The following is a 24,567-nucleotide window of genomic DNA, read 5'->3' on the forward strand; positions in this document are numbered from 1 at the left end:
GGTTCTCCTGCTGCTTCCCTACCTCCCGCGGACGAGCCCGGCGTTCCCGACCCGGGAGTTCCTCCAAGCTGACCTCTTGTACCTTTCATTGTCTTTTTTATTTTTGTATGTCGGCGTTTTGCCCAATTGTATGGGCCTCGGCCCTGGAAATTAATGCACGTTGAATATTTCTTCATCTCGCCCTCGTCCTCTTTTTTTTTTTTTTTAGCTCTTGGTTGCTTCTTGCTGACTTTTGATTCCCGAAGTTCTTCCGGCGCTAGGCCAGGCATCCGAGGGTTAAACCTCAGGAAACTCTTCCGGCGCTAAGCCAGGCATCCGAGGGTTAGGCCTCAGGAAATTCTTCCGGCGCTAAGCCAGGCATCCGAGGGTTAGGCCTCAGGAAATTCTTCCGGCGCTAAGCCAGGCATCCGAGGGTTAGGCCTCAGGAAACTCTTCCGGCGCTGAGCCAGGCATCCGAGGGTTAGGCCTCAGGAAACTCTTCCGGCGCTAGGCCAGGCATCCGAGGGTTAGGCCTCAGGAAACTCTTCCGGCGCTAAGCCAGGCATCCGAGGGTTAGGCCTCAGGAAACTCTTCCGGCGCTAAGCCAGGCATCCGAGGGTTAGGCCTCAGGAAATTCTTCCGGCGCTAAGCCAGGCATCCGAGGGTTAGGCCTCAGGAAACTCTTCCGGCGCTGAGCCAGGCATCCGAGGGTTAGGCCTCAGGCAACTCTTCCGGCGCTAGGCCAGGCATCCGAGGGTTAGTCCTCAGGAAATTCTTCCGGCGCTAAGCCAGGCATCCGAGGGTTAGGCCTCAGGAAATTCTTCCGCTCGCTGGTCGGCCAAGGCTGGCGCAAGCCGAAGCGACCGGTCGGGGCTTCCGGCTAGTCTGCTCCCGGGATGATCATCGGGTTAGCCAGGCATCTGAGGGTTGTCAAGCCTCAAGGAAATTCCGCTCGTTGGTCGGCCAAGGCTGGCGCAAGCCGAGGCGACCGGTCGGGGCTTCCGGCTAGTCTGCTCCCGGGATGATCATCGGGTTAGCCAGGCATCCGAGGGCCGAGCCTCGGGAGATTCCACTCGTTGGTCGGCCTAGGCTGGCGCAAGCCGAGGCGACCGGTCGGGGCTTCCGGCTAGTCTGCTCCCGGGATGATCATCGGGTTAGCCAGGCATCTGAGGGTTGTCAAGCCTCAGGGAAATTCCGCTCGTTGGTCGGCCAAGGCTGGCGCAAGCCGAGGCGACCGGTCGGGGCTTCCGGCTAGTCTGCTCCCGGGATGATCATCGGGTTAGCCAGGCATCTGAGGGTTGTCAAGCCTCAGGGAAATTCCGCTCGTTGGTCGGCCAAGGCTGGCGCAAGCCGAGGCGACCGGTCGGGGCTTCCGGCTAGTCTGCTCTCGGGATGATCATCGGGTTAGCCAGGCATCCGAGGGCCGAGCCTCGGGAGATTCCACTCGTTGGTCGGCCTAGGCTGGCGCAAGCCGAGGCGACCGGTCGGGGCTTCCGGCTAGTCTGCTCCCGGGATGATCATCGGGTTAGCCAGGCATCTGAGGGTTGTCAAGCCTCAGGGAAATTCCGCTCGTTGGTCGGCCAAGGCTGGCGCAAGCCGAGGCGACCGGTCGGGGCTTCCGGCTAGTCTGCTCCCGGGATGATCATCGGGTTAGCCAGGCATCTGAGGGTTGTCAAGCCTCAGGGAAATTCCGCTCGTTGGTCGGCCAAGGCTGGCGCAAGCCGAGGCGACCGGTCGGGGCTTCCGGCTAGTCTGCTCCCGGGATGATCATCGGGTTAGCCAGGCATCCGAGGGCCGAGCCTCGGGACATTCCACTCGTTGGTCGGCCACTTGTCGCTCGCCGCCCATCGGGGTTTCTCTGTGCCCAGCCGCGACCGTGTTTCTCCTCTCCTCCAAGCGTTGCCTGGGGGGAACACGAGAAGGGTATTAAACGCTAATTAATGCGTTACCTGGGAAATCGGATCGCCAGTTGCTGCTGGTGAGGAGTGTTAGTTGAGCGGCCGCGATACGCGGGTTCTTCGAGGAGGATGCGGCCTGGGCGCGAGCGGAGACACGTGGACCTAGGGGTATACGTCACCCGGATCGTCCTGCACAAAGAATGCGATTTAAGGAGAATGACGCTTAGGAAATCGCGGGGAGATACGCCTCGGGAGCCGGAACGGCTCCGGATTCAGTGCGCCTGCATTTATTGGAGCCACCCGTATCGGAACTACCAGGGGGCCGCAGCTTGGCTATAAATACAGGTGCAGGTACGATGGAATTTGCCAAGCCGGAGCTGCAGGTTGCCATGGATCGCGGACCTCCTCCTTGGCATATGACTGAGAGACTCCTGTCGAAGGAAAGGGGAGGCGCTCCCCTTACAACTTCAGCCAACTAGCCGTTTCATCTGGGATCAACAAGGAGGGTCTCCCCGGCGGAACTCCGCTCTAGGCGTTTCATCCGGGATCACATCTCCCCTCCTTGAAGTTCAGCCTCCCGGTTGAGCTCTGCGCCGGACGCTCAATCCGGGACCGCGCCTCCATATACTCTTCCCCCTCGAATCCCTTCTCTTCCCTACCACTGGGGAAGATGGGAATATCCTTTGGAGGCGGCGTTCCCCTGGGGGCAGCGGGAGCTTCTTCTGCGGCGGCTCCTCCTCTTTTTGGTGAGGTGCTGGATGGCGCCTCCGGTTAGAAGCACCCACTTCTGGTGGGACTGCAGCCGCCCTGGGTTGAGGGTTTGGGTCTCCACCTCTTCTTTACTTTCTTTACTCCCTAATTCCCCTCTGGGAATTCCTTGTAATCACACGAGCACGCCACTGTAACCAGAAATTATTGAAATGAAAAGTATTGCACCTTTTTAAATTGTCTTTCTGGCCTTGTTGTTCTACTGGTAATACATCCGCAGGTTAGCGGAATTCCAGCCCCTTGGAATTTCTCGGCCATCTAGGGCTTCCAACTGGTAGGAGCCAGGTCGGTTTACCCAACGAACTTTATACGGGCCTTCCCAATTTGGCGCTAGCTTCCCACCTTCCGTAGGTTGAGATGCCTTAGCTCGCCTCAGCACCAGATCTCCAATTCTGAAAAGCTTCGGTCGGACTTTGGAGTTGTAATATCGGGCCACCCTCTGCTGATACATTGCCATCCGTACCTGAGCCATTTCCCTTGCCTCTTCCAAGAGATCCAAGTTCCCTCGGAGTTGCTCTGAATTGGCCTCGGGTCGGTGCGCGGCCACCCGAGGCGAGGGGAGTCCGAGCTCCACGGGGGCAACGGCTTCCGTGCCATAGGTTAGGCTGAAAGGCGTCTCTCCAGTAGGAGTCCGTTGTGTGGTCCGATACGCCCAAAGGACATTCTCGAGTTCCTCGACCCAAGCTTGCCCCGTCCGGCCGATCCGCGCTTTGATACCTTGGAGGATTGTCCGATTTGTGACCTCGGCCTCGCCGTTGGTTTGGGGATGCGACACGGATGTGAACCGATGCTCGATCCCGAATTCCTCGCAGAAGTCCCGGAAGTGCTTGTTATCAAACTGTCGACCGTTATCCGAGATGAGGACCCGAGGTACTCCAAATCGGACAATGATGTTCTTCTTCACGAACTTCCGGACTTGTGCCTCCGTGATGGTGGCCAGTGGCTCTGCCTCCACCCACTTGGTGAAGTAGTCGATGGCGACAATCAAAAATTTCCGCTGGGCCGAAGCGACGGGGAATGGTCCGAGGATATCCATTCCCCACTGTGCAAAGGGCCAGGGCGCGGTGATTGGCGCCAAGGGGACAGAGGGGACTCTCTGGACGTTGGCGTGGCGCTGGCAGGCGTCGCATTTCCGCACGTGGTCCTTCGAGTCCTCCAACAAGGTCGGCCAATAGTAGCCTTGCCTCATGATCTTATGCGCCAAGGACCTAGCCCCCAAGTGCGATCCGCAGATGCCTTCGTGGACTTCGCCGAGGGCGTAGGCCGCTTCCGCGGGCCGGAGGCACCTTAAGAGGGGGGCGGTAAACGAGGTCCGATACAGCCTCCCTTCATAAAGTACGTAGTGGGCGGACTTCTTTACAAGCCGCCGGGCCTGATCTTCGTCTTCAGGGAGGATTCCTTCGGCGAGGTAGGCGACGAGCGGGTCCATCCAAGACGGCTCCGGATCAATTGCCATCACCGCTCCAGCCCCGTCAATGCTCGGGGCATCCAGGGTCTCCAGGTAGATTGCCCTCGACAAGTTGTGCGCGTCTGCGTCCACTAGGCGGGACAACCTGTCGGCCCTGGCATTTTCGCTCCTCGGGACCTGCTGAATGTCAACACTGCCGAGGTCGGGAATGAGTGTTTGCACCTTCCGGACGTAGCTCTGCATGGTCGGGCTCCGCGCCTCGAACTCCCCTCGAACCTGCCCGACCACCAGCTGGGAGTCGGTGAAGACTTTCAGACGCCGGATGCCGAGCTCCTTGGCGAGTTTGAGTCCCGCGACTAGGGCCTCGTACTCCGCCTCATTGTTGGTCACTGGAAATCCGAACCTCAAGGCATACTCGGCTATCACTCCATCGGGATTGGTGAGGACCAGCCCAGCCCCTCCACCTTCAGGGTTCGACGACCCGTCAATGTGGAGCGTCCAGATCGGGAGATCGAGGCTGGGTGTCTCCGGCTGCTTAGGTTCCGCCTCCTGCACAGTGCACTCAGCGAGAAAGTCCGCGAGCACCTGGGCCTTGATGGCTGGTCGGGGCTGGTAGCGGATGTCGAACTCACCAAGTTCTACTGCCCACTTCACCAGCCGTCCCGCATTCTCTGGATTGCTGAGAATCTGCCGCAGTGGTTGATCGGTCAAAAGGGTGACAGAATGAGCCTGGAAATAGGGGCGAAGCCTCCTGGTCGCAGTCAGCAGCGCGAAGGCGATCTTCTCAGCCTTCGTGTACCGCGTCTCGGCATCCCGGAGGACTCGGCTGATGTAGTATACAGGCTTCTGAAGTCTTGCCTCTTCCCGAACCAGTACTACGCTGACTGCGGTTGGGGAGACCGCCAGGTAAAGGTAGAGCATCTCCCCCTCTTGCGGCTTGGACAGCAGGGGAGGAGACGCCATGTACTCCTTGAGCTGGTCGAACGCCGCATGACATTCGGCCGTCCAGAGGAAGTCTTTTGGGCGCTTCAACACCTTGAAGAATGGTTGGCAGCGTTCGGCCGACTTTGCCACAAATCGTCCGAGCGCGGCGACCCTTCCAGCGAGCTCCTGAACCTCCTTCACTTTGGTCGGAGGGGACATATCTTGGATGGCTTTGATCTTGTCCGGGTTGGCCTCGATCCCGCGCTGGTTGACAATGAAACCGAGGAACCTCCCGGCCGAAGCACCAAAAGCGCACTTCGCTGGGTTTAGCTTCATGCGAAACTTTCGCAAGGTGGTGAAAGTCTCCTCCAGATCTGCAATGTGCTGGTCTGCATGGCGGCTTTTTACCAGCATATCGTCCACGTACACCTCCATATTCCGGCCGATCTGCTCCTTGAAGATTTTATTGACGAGGCGCTGGTAAGTGGCGCCAGCGTTCTTCAGACCGAAGGGCATTACCTTGTAACAGTACAGCCCCCGGTCTGTTATGAAGGCAGTTTTCTCCTCGTCCTGTGGAGCCATCATTATTTGGTTGTAGCCGGAGAAGGCGTCCATAAAAGACAGTAGCTGATATCCGGAAGTCGCGTCGACCAGTTGGTCTATCCGTGGAAGCGGAAAGCTATCCTTGGGGCACGCCTTGTTCAGGTCGGTGTAGTCGACGCACATCCTCCACTTCCCGCTCGCCTTCCGGACAAGTACGACGTTTGCCAGCCACTCGGGGTAGCTCACCTCTCTTATGAAACCTGCCTCCAAGAGTTTGTCTACCTCCTGGTCGACCACCCGGAGCCGATCCGGGGCACAGTGTCTCTTCTTTTGCTTTACTGGTCGGTGGGTCGGGTCGACGTTGAGGGCGTGAGAAACGACCTCCGGGTCGATCCCAGGTACATCGGCCGCCGACCAGGCAAACACATCTGCATTGGCTCGGAGGAATTCCACTAACCGGAGCCGAGCTTCCAAGTCGAGGTTGGCACCGACCCGGACCGTGCGGTCCGGGCGGCCTTCTTCGAGGGGAACTTCGATTACGCCCTCGGCCGGCTCCCCGTGCCGCAAGGCCACTTCGTCTCTGGCGTCAAGTGACTCGACGCTTAGGGCCTCCATGGGCTTCTTCCCTTTGAGAGTTGCTAGGAAACACTGCCGTGCGGTCGGCTGGTCACCTCGGACCTCTCCAATCCCGGCCGCTGTGGGGAACCGCATGAGCAAATGGTAGGTAGAAACCACCGCGCGAAGGGCGTTCAGTCCGGGTCGTCCGAGGATAGCGTTGTAGGCCGAGGGGACACGGACGACCAAGAACCCGAGCCGCACCGTGGCTTCTGCGGGTGCAATGCCCGCAGTCACAGGCAGCTCGATGACACCTTCGGCCGAGATAGCGTCTCCAGTGAATCCTATGAGGGGGGTGGATGTTTTGTGCAACAATTGTCGGGAAAAGCCCATCTTTTGGAAGGCCTCGTAATACAAAATATCAGCTGAGCTTCCACTATCCACAAGAACACGCCTTACATCATAGTCCGCCATAGTGAGAGAGATCACCATGGCGTCATCGTGGGGAGTCTGAACCCCCTTTACATCTTCATCACAAAAAGTGATTACATTTCCGACCCGCTGCCTCTTCGCGACGGCCACTCCTGATACTTCCGCCGAGCCCCCTGCGTTCCTCACGGGCCGAGAGCAGCCCCCAGTGATGGTGTGGATCACTCCCGCAACGGGTCGATTCTGCTCCCGAGGCTCCTGAGGGGCCGGGTCGGCTGGACGCGGGTCTGCGGGGGGACGTCGGTCGTTTACATATCGACCGAGACGCCCTCGGCGAATGAGAGCCTCGATCTCGTCCCGAAGCTGGAAGCAGTCTTCGGTATCGTGGCCGTGGTCTCGGTGGTACTCACAGTACGCCCGAGAAGGCTTCCTCCCAGGGATCTTCTTCATCTGCCTCGGGACCGGGAGGTCCTCCCGCCCCTTGACCTCCATGAGGATCTGGGCCCGGGGGGCCAGGAGTGGGGTGTACCGGTTGAAGCGTCGGTGCGGAGAACGAGGGCGTGTGGCGCCGTGGTTCCTTGCTGGTGACGGGCTTCTGCGCCGGCGTTGAGGCGTCGGGCTCCTCCTCTGGGGTGCCTCTTTTCGCCTTTTCTTCCCGGGCTTTAGAGGAGTCTCGGCGGCCTCCTTGTTCCGGTGGGAGGCTGCCTCCTCGGCGTCTGCATACTGGTTTGCCCGAGACAACAGCTCCGGGAAGCTCCGCGGCAGGCGTTTGTCCAGGGAGAAGGTGAGTCTGCCCTTCCGGAAGCCTCGCTTCAGGGCTGAGAGAGCCACCTCCTGGCTCAAATTCCGGACCTCCAGTGTTGCCTTGTTGAAGCGGGTGAGATAATCCCGCAGGCTCTCTCCCTCGTTCTGCCGGACATCGAAGAGGGAGTCGGAGACCAGTCTTCGCCGGCTACTGACGGCGAAATGGCTGATGAAGAGACGGGTGAACTGGTGGAAGGACTGGATGGAATTAGCCTCCAGGCCGGCGAACCACGCCCTTGCCGGGCCGCGGAGGGTCGCCGGGAAGGCCTTGCAGAGGAGAGGATCCGATGCTCCATGGAGGAGCATAAGAGTCCTGAAACTCTCCACGTGGTCCCGTGGGTCCGCCGCCCCGTCGTAGGGTTCGATCGCCGGCATTTTGAACCCCGGCGGGTTTAGGGTTCGCAGGATCCTTGAGGCAAGCGCCGGCTGGGAGGAGATTTCCAAGTCGGCGAAGGGATCTTTGGAGTGGCCCTTCAGGACCTGGAGCTGTCTGTGGAGATCGTCCACCCGCCGGTCCAGGGAGCGCGACCGGTGGGTGGGAGACAAGGAGCGGCGCGAGGGGGACCGACTGGAGTGCGGGCCCCTCGAGGACTGGGGTGTCTGAGAACGCGCCCGGGTCCGCCTCTCGTACCCCGCGCAGCTCCGATGAGAAGGTCCTGGCAGAATGGACCGCACTCGAGAATCCTCCCCGCGCCGGCGCTCCTCTCCATGGGAGAGGAAGGAGCGCGGGTTGTGAGGAAGAGGCGAGTGCTCGGGGAGCAGCGGCTCCTGAGCCCGCTGCGGCACCCGAGAGATCACACCCTGCAGATTCTGCACTGCCTCCGCGAGGGTGCGAACCTGCTGGGCTAGCTGGTCGAACTGAGCAGGTTCGACCGTCTGAATGGGAGGAGAAGCGGTGGAATGCTGCTGAGAGTGTGTTGGGGACGCAGCAGCCTCCCGGCCAGAGGCGCGAGAGGCTCCGCGACCGGAAGCATTGGAAGCTCCGCGACCACCTCGCCGTGCCATTACGATCGTTCTGAGATTCGGCCCTCCTTCTAGCGCCAACTGTTGCTGGTGGTCCAAACCGAGAACGATTGACACGACGGTGTGAACGGGGTTCCGCCTGAGTTGTCTTGGTTGGTGCTGGTTGCGCTCCACCTTCCGCCAAGGAACCTGCAAACAAGCCTTGCACCACCACCAGGGTGGTGATGGCCCTCCGACGGTCAAGTCAGAGGAGATTGGAGGAGGAGAGATGATAATCACAAGTGGGAGAGAGTGCTCTGGGAGGTATTCCTTACCCCCCCCCTTCTCCCCCCAGCCGCATATATACCTGGCTGGGAGGTCTCTCAGGGGGGTTTGTCGTCGTGGGGCACGATAGAATGGCCACTGACATGGCCGTTACGGGGCGTCGTGGAGCAGCGCTGGGTACGGTCATGGCAGGGCGTAGTGGAGCTCCGCTTTGTACGGTTGATACAGGAGATCGTGGGCAGCATCGGGTACAGCCGTTGCAGGGAGTAGTGGAGCAGGAGGCCGCGGCGTGCCTCTGGAGAATAGCCTGTCGTTATCAAAAGATCTCCGACTCGGGGTCGGAATGCTGGATCATAGGGCAGCCGACCCGGGGTCGGGCTGCGAAGCCGAGGAGGTCCGACTCGGGGTCGGAGTGCTGGATCATAGGGCAGCCGACCCGGGGTCGGGCTGCGGAGCCGAGGAGGTCCGACTCGGAGTCGGAGTGCTGGATCATAGGGCAGCCGACCCGGGGTCGGGCTGCGGAGCCGAGGAGGTCCGACTCGGGGTCGGAGTGCTGGATCATAGGGCAGCTGTAGCTTTCCTGGATACGCGTGCCGATCACGTGGGGCATGGCGGCTCAATTCCCCCATAACAGGTATTATTTCTTTCTTATAAAATGAAGCATTTTTGGCATTTTCAAAACTTTTTAAAAAAATTTCAAATGAAAAAGATTTACATGTTCTTAAAATAAGAAGTAATCATAGAACTAAATTTAAAACTTATGAATTTGAAAAGTTTTGCAGTGAAAATAGAATATAGCATAACTTTTCTGTACCTAGGACACCTCAACAAAATAGGATGGTTGAAAAAAAAATATAACCCTTGAAAAAATGGCTAGGACTATAAAGCCATCTACTAAAATACTTTTGGGTTGAGGTAATTAATACGGCTTGTCATATTTTAAACTGGATTTCTATAACATCTTCATTAAAAACACACCCTATAAAATTTGAAAAAATAGAAAACTAAAATTAGATATTTTCATATTTTTGGGTGTAAATATTTTGTGCTTAATAATAAAAAAGATAATTTTGAAAAATTTGATGCCAAATCAGATGGGGGCATCTTTCTTAGATATTCTTCATCTAGTAAAGCATATAAAGTATTCAATAAAAGAACTTTGGTAGTAGAAGAGTCCATTCAAGTTATATTTGATGAAACTAATGACCTTCCTTCAAGAAAAAAAAAATATTGATAATAATGCAGGTACATTGAATAAAAAAATTAAGGACCTCACCTTGAAGGACACATCTACACAAGATGCAATGGACAATGAAGAAAAAAGCAATGATAATCAAGAAGAAGAGGATTAGCCACAACAACAATCTCAACATAGACATAACTTACCTAAAGAAAAGAGGTATGTTCGTAGTCACCCTAAAGAATTAATTATTAGTGATGCTTCATATGGGGTAAGAACTAGATCATCTATGAAAGATATCTGTAATTATTTAGCTTTTGTTTTCCAAATTGAACCTAAAACAATAGAAGAAGCTAAATAAAATCATAATTGGTTTAATGCTATATAAGGATAACTAAATCAATTTGAAAGAATAATGTTTGAGAACATATAAGTAGACCCAAGGATTATCTTGTAATTGGAACAAAAAAGATTTACAGAAACAAATTAAATAAAGAAGCAATTGTAATAAAAAACAAAATCAGATTGGTTGCTAAAGGATATAACCAAAAGGAAGACATCCTTAGCAAAAAAATAAAAAAAGAAGGCATTGATTTTGATGAAACATTTGCACCTATAGCAAGACTAGAAGCTATCAAATTATTACTTGCATTTGCTTGTTACATAAATTTTAAATTATATCAAATGGATATTGAAAGTGTCTTTCTGAATAGTTTTATTGCTGAGAAAGTTTATATGGAACAACCTTCTATTTTTGAAAATCATGAATTTTTAAATCATATTTTTAAATTAAACAAGGCCTTGCATGGTTTAAAGCAAGCCCCTAAACTTGATGTGAAAAATTAACTAAAGTCTTATTGGAAAATAATTTTTCAAGAAAAAATATAGATAAAACGTTGTTTATAAAAAGAAAAGATAATAATACATTAATTGTATAAATCTATATTTGTTGCCCAAAAAGACAACCCAAGAGGAGGGGGTGAATTGGGTTTTAAGTAATTATTTCAATTAAAAACTTTGTGAGTAACTAATTAAACCTTAATGCAAGTGGATTAATTAGTTTACTATATGCAGTGAATGAAGGGAATGGAAGAGACAATGAAACAATCACACACAAGAGATTTTATAGTGGTTCGGAGCTAACCCTTGCTCCTACGTCCACTCCCCAAGCTTCACTTAGGAGTTCACTATAATCCCTCGAATTACAGCCGGTTGTTTTACAAGCTCACAATCCAACTTGTTGTTTTACGAGATCACAACGAACTCGATCGGTTTTTCACAGGCTCACCGACTAGAACCACCCGATTATTTTTCCGGAATCACAATCGAACCCCTACACCGTTGGTTTTAACTTTGGCTCACCAACAAACCTCAACTCCCTTGATTCAATCACCTGATTGAATCAAGTAACAAGAAAACAGTTTGTAAAGAATACAGGGATAGCTTCTTGAAAAGCAATTATAAATAATATAACCAAGGAAGAGTTAGAAGCCCTCAAACAGATTTTTGGATGTGAGAAAGGGGGGCTTCTCGAACTCTGCAATCTTCTCTTGAGTGGGATGAAGCTTTGCTGTCAGATGAGGAGCCTTGAATGCGAGGAAGACGTTTGGAGGATGGACTTCAATGCACTTCTTCCTACTTTTTCTTGTATTTACTCTAGAGAGGCTTTTGTAGGTGGAAATCCCTTTTGCTTTAAATGGAGTCTCTTACTTGGTGAGTATTATTGTTCAATCTGGCTATTTAAGCAATCTCCATCGAAAACTAGCCGTTAGACACACTTTTAGAGCCGTTCTGCACAATCTGCAATTCCTGACACAGTGTCCGTTGGGATCGGAGTCGACTCGCTCGATCTGGAGTCGACTCGGCTGTTGCTAGAGTCGACTCATGCTTTACTAGAGACGACTCGCCTACTGTTTGAAATTTGAAATAAAGTACTGTCCCGTTCTGGAGTCGACTCGGCCAAACTTGGAGTCGACTCGCCAATATCCGGAGATGACTCTGCCATCAGGAGACGACTCTGTTTCAGGAATCCAGAGATCTTTCTTTCGGGTTTACTTCCTCGAGTCGACTCGGATTCTCTTGAAGTCGACTCGGCTCTCAGAGACCGAAAAACTGCTCTTCTATCGTTGGAGTTGAACTGCCTCGGAGTCGACTCGGACTTTGCGGGAGTCAACTCGGCTCTCAGAGACCGAAAAACTGCTCTTCTGTCGTTGGAGTTGAACTGCCTCGGAGTCGACTTGGACTTTGCGGCAGTCGACTCCGCTCTCAGAGACCGAAGTTAGCTCTCTGACTTTTAGTCTTGTATTCCTTTGAGAGTCGACTCTTGCTTTCTTTGGAGTCGACTCGCCAACCGTTGGAGTCGACTCGAGTTCTTCTGGAGTCGACTTGGCTCTCAGAGTCCAAAAAACAACTTCTCTGTCTTTCTGTCTGTTACTTCTTGGAGTCGACTCGGAACTATCGGGGGTCGACTCGGCAAGTATCGGAGTCGACTCGAATTCTTCAGGAGTCGACTCGGTAACAGGGTCTGAGTTCCATCTTTCTGTCCTGCTGTCTGTTCTCAGTCGGAGTCGACTCGCAGTGTGCCAGAGTCGACTCAAGCCTGTGCCAGGACAGCTGAACCACTTGGAGTCGACTCGAAATCTTCTGGAATCGACTCGAGCTTCAGACTTTGGTTCGAACTGAGTTCCATACTTAGCCAAAATATATTGAACCAAAGCTAGAGACACTTAAACATAAATTCACAAATATTTGCCTGAAACACTAGATTGAATTCATTAGTATAACACAAGATATACTCAAATGCTTTGAGTTCATCAAAATCAAATAGGGGTATTCTCAATCACTCCACAATCTCCCCCTTTTTGATGATGACAAAATATTGAGTATTTGTAAAGTGAATTGCTCAACCAAAAGGAGATTTATAATTTAGTTTTGAGATGAATTCAAGTGTCTAGTCATTTAATTTATCCAAAATTGAAAGGTGTGAAACAGTAAATTCTGAAGTTAAAGCTCTCCCTTTCATTTGGAATTATATAAGCCTTCATATCATGCAATCAATTGTTTGGCTTATATGTGTTTAATGAATTTGCTTTTTTAAGATTTCAGATTCTCCCCCTCAACATATGCATTCAATTTTGTTTAGATTCTCTGAATTTTCTTTTAATGTCTTGAAGCTTTTGAGCTTAAATTTTTGGTTTTAGAGGAAAAAAACTAACAATTTGTTCTTGAGTATGATTCAACTAATCTCCGAATATCCCTTGAATAAATTCTGGAGATTACTCCTTTAGGAGCCCCAATAGAGAGATAATGAGCCTCGAGGTATCGAATCCACTTAGAACAAATTACTTTTCGCTTTAAGAATTTTCTTTTAATTTTCTTTTTATTGATTCCCTTTACATTTCAATTCAATATATTTTCTTCCCCTTTTTGTCATCATAGAAAAAAGGCAAAAAACACAGAAAAGTATAAGAACTCAAGAATGCACAAGTTTGACAGAAAATCTCTACTCATTGTATTAAATTCAAATTTGAGTACAAGTGTGATCACATATCAAAAGAAGTCCTCAGGGGACTGTACATAAAAAAAAACATAAAAAATACACTAGGGTTTCGTTGTAGTGGAGGATGTGGATCCTGTTCTAAGCCTATTCATTTGCATGACTAGGCTTATCCCCTCAGAGATGTTCCCTAGCTGCTCGATGATCTCCGAGGTGGCCCTAGACTGGATCGTGGTAAGCTCGGTCACACTCGTCTGAAGGGTGTCCAACTTGGAGATCAATGCTTGGGCCAGCCTCTCTGCACCCTGGCTCTGGCTCCCTAGCTCAAGTCTGATGCCGTCTCGCATCTTCTTCGTGTCGTCCTTGACGTCACTTATGTTCCAGTATTGAGCTTGGACCAGGCTGCGCACATTGGATATCTCCTCCCTCATGTGCGCAATCATCTCGGCTACTGCTGCCAGGGAGGGAACTAACTCGGTGGAGGGAGCACTCTGATGACCTCGGAGCTCCCTCAGCAGATCATCTCTCAGATCCCTCACTATCTCCTGCCGCAACTCTCGGAGCTGTTCAGAAGATATCCGGACCTTCAGTGGCTGCTGTTGAGAAGATGGGGCAGTGGAGGTGGAGGGCTCTGTATGTGTAGGACCAGAGGTAGAAGGATAGGTGGGAAGATCTGTATAGTGGTCCTGGTCATGGTCAGGGCTAGGGGAGTGATGAGTGGTAGGATCAGATGGTGTGGAAGTGGATGGTTTCCGAACCCAGACTCCCCCTACCTTATGGAATCCCATCCGATGAAAGGTTCCCTCACCCATGCGATCTGTAAACCGTAGTGAGCGAGAGGGTTCCCCCTCAGGGATAGGGACCTCTAACTCCCTAAATATAAGGGTGAATAACATGCCATAAGGGAGACTCAACCTAGGTTTGTCTAGGGGTTCACAGAGGTATTTGTAGATAAGCTTGGGAAAGTTGATGGGAGTGTCTTGGAGGAGATGGTACATCAGTGCTAGGTCTCTCTCTGAAATAAAATCGAACCTACCCGTTTTGGGGAAGAGAGTCCTAGAGATGACACTTAGGAGAAGCCGCATTTCAGCCGAAAGCTGATTTGCGAACACCTCCTCTATGGGGGACAAGGGTGGACTCCCTAAGATGGCCGTAAGGGCCTCTGTCCTATCAGAGGGGTGTGTGGGAACAATCCCCTCACTCGAGAGATGGAGGACTCGAGCAATGAAATCCTCCGAGATGAAAACAGGGACACCCATAACCGTTCCCTGGATACCCCCGCTAACCCGTGCGACAGTACCATAGAATTCCCTAACTAGCCCTGGATAGGTAGGGAGGTCAAGTGTGCAGAAAAACTCTAAACCCTGGGCCCTAAGGTGATGCCCTAGGTTGAACCCTTCCCGGGAGAGGAAGTCAAAGTTGACTTGCCTCCCGGTAGAGACAACCTTCCCGGCGTATGAGCGCGAGGGAACCGGCCTAGGCGGGGAAGGAACCGGAGGTGGTGGCCTTGCCGGTTCGTTTCGAGCCTTGGACCGTCTCTCGACCCCACTCGCGGAGGAGGGTCTCTTTCGGCTCGGGACAATGACCTTCCTAGGCATTTTTCGACCTAACAACGGGGAAGGACACGGAAAATAGGAGGAAAACTCGACGAAGAAGACCTAGAATGGGTCGGAGACGAGTTCGGAGACGGCTCTAGGGTTTTGGAACAGTGTCGGCTGTGAATAGAAGTGATGAATAAACGTTTCGATTAGGGTTAAAAATTAGATTTCCGACCTCGAGTCGACTCCAGTAAGTCGCGAGTCGACTCGACCTCGAGTCGATTCCCAAATATGCGCGAGTCGACTCCCCCATGAGCTGACTCTAAAATGTATCCGAGTTGACTCGAACTCTGGCACACACCCAAAAATCTTGTTATTTTCGTGCCAAAAGAGAGAGTTATGGACTTATCCAGGATTTAAGAACTAATTCGATGATCACAGACAAGAGATCCTATGTCCAACATGAACTAATCCTCTACATCAATGAACTAGAGGAGAGTATCACTAGAATGGATCAATCACTCCTAACCCTCTTCTAAGTATGCAAAATCGATCTTCACTCAAAGGTTTTGTGAAGATATCAGCAAGTTGATCATCAGTACAAACAAATTGAAGTGTCACATCATCATTCAGTACATGATCTCTTATGAAGTGATGTCTTATCTCAATGTGTTTAGTTCTTGAATGCTGAATTGGATTTTTAGTTAGATTGATGGCACTTGTATTATCACAGTTAATGAAAATTTTATCTTGTTTAATGCCATAATCTTCAAGTTGTTATTTAATCCACAAGATTTGAGCACAACAACTCCCGGCAGCAACATATTCGGCTTCAGCCGTAGATAGTGCAACCGAGTTTTGTTTCTTGCTAAACCAAGAGATTAAGTTTTCTCCTAAGAATTGACATGACCCACTGGTGCTTTTTCTATCAAGTTTGCAACCAGCGAAGTCTGAATCAGTGTACCCTATTAAGTTTATGCTCGAATCTTTAGAATACCATAACCCTATGGTTTTTGTTCCTATTAGATATTTAAAGATTCTCTTAACAGCAATTAAGTGTGATTCCTTAGGATTAGATTGATATCTAGCACACATGCATACACTAAACATGATATCAGGTCTACTTGCAGTAAGATATAATAAGGATCCTATCATACCTCTATACATCTTTTGATCTACTGATTTACCTGATTCATCTTTGTCCAGTTTGCATGATGAACTCATGGGTGTGCTGATTGACTTGTTTCCTTCCATGTCAAACTTCTTAAGCATCTCCTTGATGTATTTAGCTTGATTGATGAAGATCCCCTCTTCAGATTATTTGATTTGGAGCCCGAGGAAATAGTTCAGCTCTCCCATCATGCTCATTTCAAATTCACTCTACATTAAGTCAGCAAACTCTTCGCAGAGGTGATTGTTAGTAGCACCGAAAATAATATCATCTACATAAATCTGCACTACTAACATTTCTTTGTTTTTCTTCTTTAAAAACAGCGTTGTATCAACATTTCCTCTAGAGAATTCATGGTCTAATAGAAATTTGCTAAGTCTTTCATACCATGCTCTGGGAGCTTGTTTCAAACCGTAAAGTGCTTTGTTTAGTTTATACACATGATTAGGGTATTGATGATTTTCAAAACCAGGAGGTTGTTCTACATATACCTCCTCATTAATATACCCATTTAAAAAGGCACTCTTTACATCCATTTGAAATAATTTGAAATCTTTAGAGCATGCAAATGCTAGTAACAATCTAATTGCTTCAAGTCTAGCTACAGGAGCAAAAGTTTCATCAAAGTCTATACCTTCTTCTTGATTATAGCCCTTTGCTACTAGTCTAGCCTTGTTCCTAATCACGATTTTATTTTCATCAAGTTTATTTTTATATATCTATTTAGTTCCTATTATTGAGTATTCAGTGGGTCGTTCAACTAGGTTCCATACCTTGTTTCTAGTGAATTGGTTTAGCTCTTCTTGCATTGCATTTATCCAATTAACATCATTTTCAGCTTCTTCTATGTTTTTAGGTTCAAAGTGTGAGACAAATGCTCGATGATTATTTAAGTTCCTAAGTGATGCTCTGATTCTAACAGGTTGAGAGGGATCATCTAAAATTAATTTCTTAGGATGACTATGAGCATACCTCCAAGCTTAGTCAGCCCATGATCAACAATTACCTCTTGGTTTGTTGATGCTTCTCCAATTTGCTTTGATTCATCTTCTTGTAATGTCATCTCATCAATTTTTCCTTCAAGAATTTCTGCATCATCATCAAGAGCTACTTTCTTGCTAGAAGAGATATCATTAGTATCATCAAAAACAACATGGATAGACTCTTCAATAACAAGGGTTCTTTTGTTAAAGACTCTATAAGCTTTACTTGATGTAGAATATTCCAAAAAGATACCTTCATCAGATTTAGAATCAAATTTACCTAAGTTATCTTTGCCGTTATTATGAATGAAACACCTACATCCAAAAATATGAAAATAGTTTACTTTAGGCTTTCTATTTCTCCAAAGTTCATAAGGTGTTTTCTTTATAATGGGTCTCAATAAAACTCTATTTATTACATGACATGATGTATTAATGGCTTCTCCCCAAAAGTACTTAGGGAGGTTACTTTCACACAGCATGGTTCTAGCCATTTCCTCTAGAGTTCTATTCTTCCTTTCTACAACTCCATTTTGTTGTGGTGTCCTAGGTGCAGAGAAATTATGAGTTATCCCCTTTTTACTACAAAATTCGTCAAATAGATGATTTTCAAATTCCGTTCCATGATCACTCCTAATAGCTATAACTGAAGCATTTCTTGAATTAGTAACTTTCTTATGAAATTTCTTAAACACAGAAAATGCTTCATCTTTATGGGCTAAGAACATGATCCATGTGTATCTAGAAAAATCATCTACAATGACAAGGCCATACTTGTTTCCACCAAGACTTGTAGTTCTAGTTGGTCCAAATAGATCCATGTGTAGTAGTTCAAGGGGTCTAGTAGTAGTGACACAATTTATGGATTTAAAAGAGCTCCTAGATTGTTTGCCATATTGACACGCTTCACAAATTTTATTTTTCTCAAATTTTAGTTTTGGCAAACCTATTACAGAATCTTTTTTAACTAGTTTTGATATTGTATCCATACTTGCATGACCTAACTTACGGTGCCATAGCCAACTTATATCATTAACCTTAGTATCACTAGCTACTAAGCAAGGGTTATTTTTGGCAAGATCTTCAAGATCTACTACGTACACATTTCCACGTCTTATTCCTTTGAATACTAAGCTATTATCAATTGAGTTGGTTATGATGCATAGGGTTGGCTTAAACAGAACATCAAAACCCCTATCACATAATTGACTTATGCTAAGTAAGTTATGCTTAAGACCATCTACAAATCGTACATTATCAACAAAGGTTGAGGAGGTGATTTGTACGTTACCTATACCAATGATGTGACCTTGGTTATTGTCTCCAAATGTCACTGCACCTTCCTTTTTAGGCTCAAGGGTGAAGAATTGCTCTTTATCACCCGTCATGTGTCTTAAGCAGCCACTATCCAAGTACCAACAGTTTTTGTCGACCTTGGCTGCAAGACACTCCTACACAAGGAAATCATACAATTTTAGGTACCCAAGTTTTCTTGGGTCCTTCATGGTTAGTAATGTTGGTTTCTTTTGGAACCCAAACCTTTTTAATTTTTCTTTTAGCTTTTCCTTTTCTATGGTCACACACATTAGCTTTATGTCCTACTTTTTCACAGCAAAAATAGGTTATATTCTTAATTTTGCTTTCCCTTATTTTCACAAAAAAGTTACTAAGGAGCTTTTGCTTATTCTTAGGTTTATACTCTAAACCAGCTCTATTAAACACAGCTCGTTGATTATTAAGTATCATTTCCAATTTTTCAGAACTATATGTAAACTTTTCTACAAAAGGTTTGTATTTTTCAAGTTCTTGTGTTAACTTTTGTTTTTCTGTTTTTAGTATGTTTAAGTCTTTTGTGAGATTATCTCTTATAATTTGTTTATCGTTTTTAAGTTCTAAAATTTCTTTGGTTAGTTTTTCGTTATCTTTAATTAAGGTATTAGTTTTTTGAATTAACATTTGCTTGCTTGTTTTAAGTTCTAAATTTTCTTTAATGATAAAATCCTTATCCTTAATTAATTTATCGTATTTATGGAAGTGAGATTGATTGGTTAGTTTTAGCTCTTTATTCTTAAGATTTATTGTCTTATATTCATCCATTAATTCATTAAACGCATCATACAATTCATCAAAGGTAAAATCTAAATGCATTTCAGATGTTACCTCATTTTCGTTTGCCATAAAACAGAAGTTGGCCTTTTTCTCTTGTTCCTCATCCGATGATGATGATGATGAATCGAAATCCGTTAAGGTGGAGACGAGGACTTTTTTTTTCTTATATTTGCTGCCCTTCTTGAGCAAGGGACAGTCAACTCTGAAATGTCCCGACTTCTTGCATTCATAGCATCCGATTCCTTCATTTTTCCTTTCCTTACCTTTATCCTTGTAGTAAGAACTTGAGGGACCTCTCCTCTGATGAAAGGACTTCTTTCGGTTGATAAATTTTCTGAACTTTCGTACGAGAAGAGCCTCATCATCATCTCCCTCATTATCTTCTTCTTCACTGCTGCTACTGCAAGATAAATCCTTGTTAGAAGAAGTAGATTTGAGAGCTGTTATCTTTTTCTTATGAGAGGATTCCTCTTCGCTGTATTGTTTCATTGTGAGCTCGTGCGTCATTAGGGATCCAAGAAGCTCCTCAAGTGGAAGCTTGTTCAAGTCCTTGGCTTCTTGGATTGCCGTTACCTTGGCCTCCCATGACCTTGGCAAACATCGAAGAATCTTTCTGACAAGGTCACAATTAGTATAATTTTTGCCAAGGCTTTTTAGGCCATTGACAATATCAGTAAATCTAGTAAACATGCAAGTGATAGTTTCATTAGATTTCATCTTAAATAGTTCATATTTATGAACTAGTATGTTTATTTTAGATTCTTTTACTTGATTCGTGCCCTCGTGGGTCACTTCAAGCCTATCCCATTTCTCTTTTGCAGAATTGCAAGTTGAGACTCTATTGAATTCATTATGGTCTAAGGCACAATAAAGCACATTCATTGCTTTGGCATTTAGCTGTGCCTTCCTAATATCATTGTCATCCCAATCTTTTTCAAGTTTGGGTATAGTAACACCCTCTACAAAAATTGATGGGATGTATAGTCCATTAACTATGGTGCTCCAAATCTCATAGTCTTGAGCTTGGATAAATATCCTCATCCTAGCCTTCCAATAGGAGTAGTCGGTTCCATTAAAGAATGGAGGTCTATGGGTGGATTGCCCCTCAATATGAGAAGATCCAAATGGGGTTGTCATTTTGATCTTTTACTCTTTTGATAGAAGAGTTCCTGCTTTGATACCACTTGTTGCCCAAAAAAATAACCCAAGAGGGGGGGGTGAATTGGGTTTTAAGTAATTATTTCAATTAAAAACTTTGTGAGTAAGTGGATTAATTAGTTTACTATATGCAGTGAATGAAGGGAATGGAAGAGACAATGAAACAATCACACACAAGAGATTTTATAGTGGTTCGGAGCTAACCCTTGCTCCTACGTCCACTCCCCAAGCTTCACTTAGGAGTTCACTATAATCCCTCGGATTACAGCCGGTTGTTTTACAAGCTCACAACCCAACTTGTTGTTTTACGAGATCACAACGAACTCGGTCGGTTTTTTACAGGCTCACCGACTAGAACCACCCGATTGTTTTTCCGGAATCACAATCGAACTCTTACACCGTTGGTTTTAACTTTGGCTCACCAACAAACCTCAACTCCCTTGATTCAATCACCTGATTGAATCAAGTAACAAGAAAATAATTTGTAAAGAATACAGGGATAGCTTCTTGAAAAGCAATTATAAATAATATAACCAAGGAAGAGTTCGAAGCCCTCAAACAGATTTTTGGATGTGAGAAAGGGGGGCTTCTCGAACTCTGCAATCTCCTCTTAAGTGGGATGAAGATTTGCTGTCAGATGAGGAGCCTTGAATGCGAGGAAGACGTTTGGAGGATGGACTTCAATGCACTTCTTCCTACTTTTTCTTGTATTTACTCTAGAGAGGCTTTTGTAGGTGGAAATCCCTTTTGCTTTAAATAGAGTCTCTTACTTGGTGAGTATTATTGTTCAATCTGGCTATTTAAGCAATCCCCATCGAAAACTAGCCGTTAGACACACTTTTAGAGCCGTTCTGCACAATCTGCAATTCCTGACACAGTGTCCGTTGGGATCGGAGTCGACTCGCTCGATCTGGAGTCGACTCGGCTGTTGCTAGAGTCGACTCATGCTTTACTGGAGACGACTCGCCTACTGTTCGAAATTTGAAATAAAGTACTGTCCCGTTCTGGAGTCGACTCGGCCAAACTTCGAGTCGACTCGCCAATATCCGGAGATGACTATGCCATCAGGAGACGACTCTATTTCAGGAATCCAGAGATCTTTCTTTCGGGTTTACTTCATCGAGTCGACTCGGATTCTCTTGGAGTCGACTCGGCTCTCAGAGACCGAAAAACTACTTTTCTGTCGTTGGAGTTGAACTGCCTCGGAGTCGACTCGGACTTTGCGGGAGTCGACTCGGCTCTCAGAGATCGAAAAACTGCTCTTCTGTCGTTGGAGTTGAACTGCCTCGGAGTCGACTCGGACTTTGCGGGAGTCGACTCGGCTCTCAGAGACCGAAGTTGGCTCTCTGACTTTTAGTCTTGTATTTCTCTGAGAGTCGACTCTTGCTTTCTTTGGAGTCGACTCGGCAACCGTTGGAGTCGACTGGAGTTCTTCTGGAGTCGACTCGGCTCTCAGAGTCCAAAAAACAACTTCTCTGTCTTTCTCTCTGTTACTCCTTGGAGTCGACTCGGAACTATCGGGGGTCGACTCGGCAAGTATCGGAGTCGACTCGGCAAGTATCGGAGTCGACTCGAATTCTTCAGGAGTCGACTCGGTAACAGGGTCTGAGTTCCATCTTTCTGTCCTGCTGTCTGTTCTCAGTCGGAGTCGACTCGCAGTGTGCCGGAGTCGACTCGAGCCTGTGCCAGGACATCTGAACCACTTGGAGTCGACTCGAAATCTTCTGGAGTCGACTCGAGCTTCAGACTTTGGTTCGAACTGAGTTCCATACTTAGCCAAAATATATTGAACCAAAGCTAGAGACACTTAAACATAAATTCACAAATATTTGCCTGAAACACTAGATTGAATTCATTAGTATAACACAAGATATACTCAAATGCTTTGAGTTCATCAAAATCAAATAGGGGTATTCTCAATCACTCCACAATATTGATAACATTATATTTGGTGCAGCTAATGAAGTTTTATGTCAAGTTTGTCTAAAGCTTAAGCAGGAAGAATTCGAGATGAGCATGATGGGTGAACTTACATTCTTTCTTAGTCTCCAAATCAAGTAAACAAGCGATGAAATCTTTACCAGCCCAAGCAAGTATACAAGAGAGATCTTGAAAAAGTTTGGCATGAAAAATGGAAAACATATCGGTACCCCTATGAGCCCCTCTTATAAATTAGATAAAGATGAGCATGGTAAAAGTATTGACTTATAACCTTTTAGAGGCATGATAGGATCTTTGTTATACTTAATTGCAAATAGACCTGATATCCTATTTAGTGTTTACATATGTGTTAGATATCAATCTAATCATAAAGAATCATACTTATCTGCGGTCAAAAGAATATTTAGATATTTAAATGACACATAGAACATAGGTTTATGGTATTCAAAACAATCATCAATAAATCTAATTGGGTATTCAGATATTGATTTTGCTGGGTATAAACTTGATAAAAAAACACTAGCGAAACTTTCCAAATCTTAGGAGTTAATTTAATCCCCTGATTTAGCAAGAAACAAAATTTAGTAGCTTTGTATGCAGCTCAAGCTGAATGCATTACAACTGAAAGCTGTTGTGCTCAAATTTTGCAGATTAAGCAACAATTGAGGATTATGGCATTAATCCTAATAAGATACCCATAAAATATGATAACACAAGTGCTATTAATTAAACTAAAAATCTTATATAGTACTTAAGAACTAAGCATATCGAGATAAAATATCATTTCATAAGAGATTTGTGTAAAATAAAGATGTTATAATTGAATTTGTGTATTTTGAAAATGAATTGGCTAACATCTTTACAAAACCTTTAAATAAAAATAAATTTTGTGTGATTAGAAGTGAATTTGGAATATGTAAACCTCTCTATTGAATCCCTTCTGATTAAACTCCTAAATATCCTTAGGAATCAATTCAATTTCAATTGCTTTTTATTGAAAATCTTGAATTCTCTTTCTTTGTGAGCCAACTCTTAATCTGAGGAGTCGACTCTAGTTCATGAGGAGACAATCCCTCGAAGCAAGGGATAGCTTTGAGTCGACTTGAGATTCACTCAAAGCTCTGCTAGTTATTAAGGAGTCAACTCACACTAAATGACAAGTCGACTCTAAGGCACTGGTCAACCTCTCAAGTCGACACCTGGAAGCCTTGCTCACTCTTCCCTTTTCCTTCTTCATCACTTCAAAATTTTTCTTCTTCTCTATGATTAATCGAGCAAATAACAAATCTCCTTAATCTTCTCTTGGATTTTTTTGATCTTTTCCCTTCACCTACGCATCTCGCCCTTTATCTCTCAATAGCCCCAGGAAGGATACTCCCTTAGAAAAGAAAGAGGTCTGAAGCAGAACAAGACAAAATAAATGACCAAGGAAAGTCTCTGATCGGGCAGCAATCAGAAGATGCTCTCCTCTTCTCCCTGCATGAGCCTCCTCTGCAAGGATTTCAAGTATGGTACCCCTCTCCACTCACAAAATTGCTTCTGGGAGAAACATCGATTTTTGATTTCTAAAAAATGAAGGCTTCACAATCGGAGAGCTTATCAGAACCCAAGACTAGGAGCACTTTTGCAAACTCAAGGGACCGATCTACCTAGACCTCATTCGAGAGTTCTACCAAAATGTTAGGTTTGGATTGGGAAGTTTCTCCTCTATTGTTAGAAATGTTGGTATTGAATTGAATGATCATATTCTCAAGTGAATACTTCAGATGACCAACCAAGGCAACTCAATGGACAAGGTTAAAGATCGGCTAAACATCGTACAATGCATTTTGCGAATAGAAGTAGTGAATAAAAATGCTAAGATTGAAGGAAGTCAAAGTATAGAGATGAGGCTACTGCATCACATATTCAGTATGATATTTTGCCCAAAGTCTAGAAAGTTTGAGATTGTAACTGAAAGTGAACTATGTATTATGTTTTACATCATCAAGAAAATCTCCATTAACCTTCCAGGTTTGATAATTCATAGGATGCATGAAGTTGTTTCAAGATCAAAAGCTCCACTTCCTTATAGTTTAATGCTCACTGAAATCTTCAAGGACCTCAATATAAACATGGTTCGTGAAACAATCAATGAGCTGATTTTCTCGAATACCTACAACGAATACTCTCTACATCGCATGGGATATAACAAGAAAGGTGATCGTTGGGTAAGAACCAGAGGAGCTGCTAAACTTGAAGAAGAAGAACATAGAGAAGAAGCCACAATTGATCCATCCTCAGTCTGAAAAGAAGCTTAAAAGAAGTCTATTGCAGAAGAACAAGACTCTGACATTCTATTAGCAAGCACAAATCAATTCGTCTACATTCGATTGCATGAAGATGAGCTGAAAGTTATATCTAATCAAGTAGCTACAATCCTTCTGGAAGATAGAATTTTTGACTTAGTAGATAGC

This window comes from Phoenix dactylifera, chromosome 14, assembly GCF_051530095.1.
Source record: "Phoenix dactylifera cultivar Ajwa chromosome 14, Ajwa_hap1_PhDact_Kaust_v1.1, whole genome shotgun sequence".
Taxonomy (NCBI): Eukaryota; Viridiplantae; Streptophyta; class Magnoliopsida; order Arecales; family Arecaceae; genus Phoenix; species Phoenix dactylifera.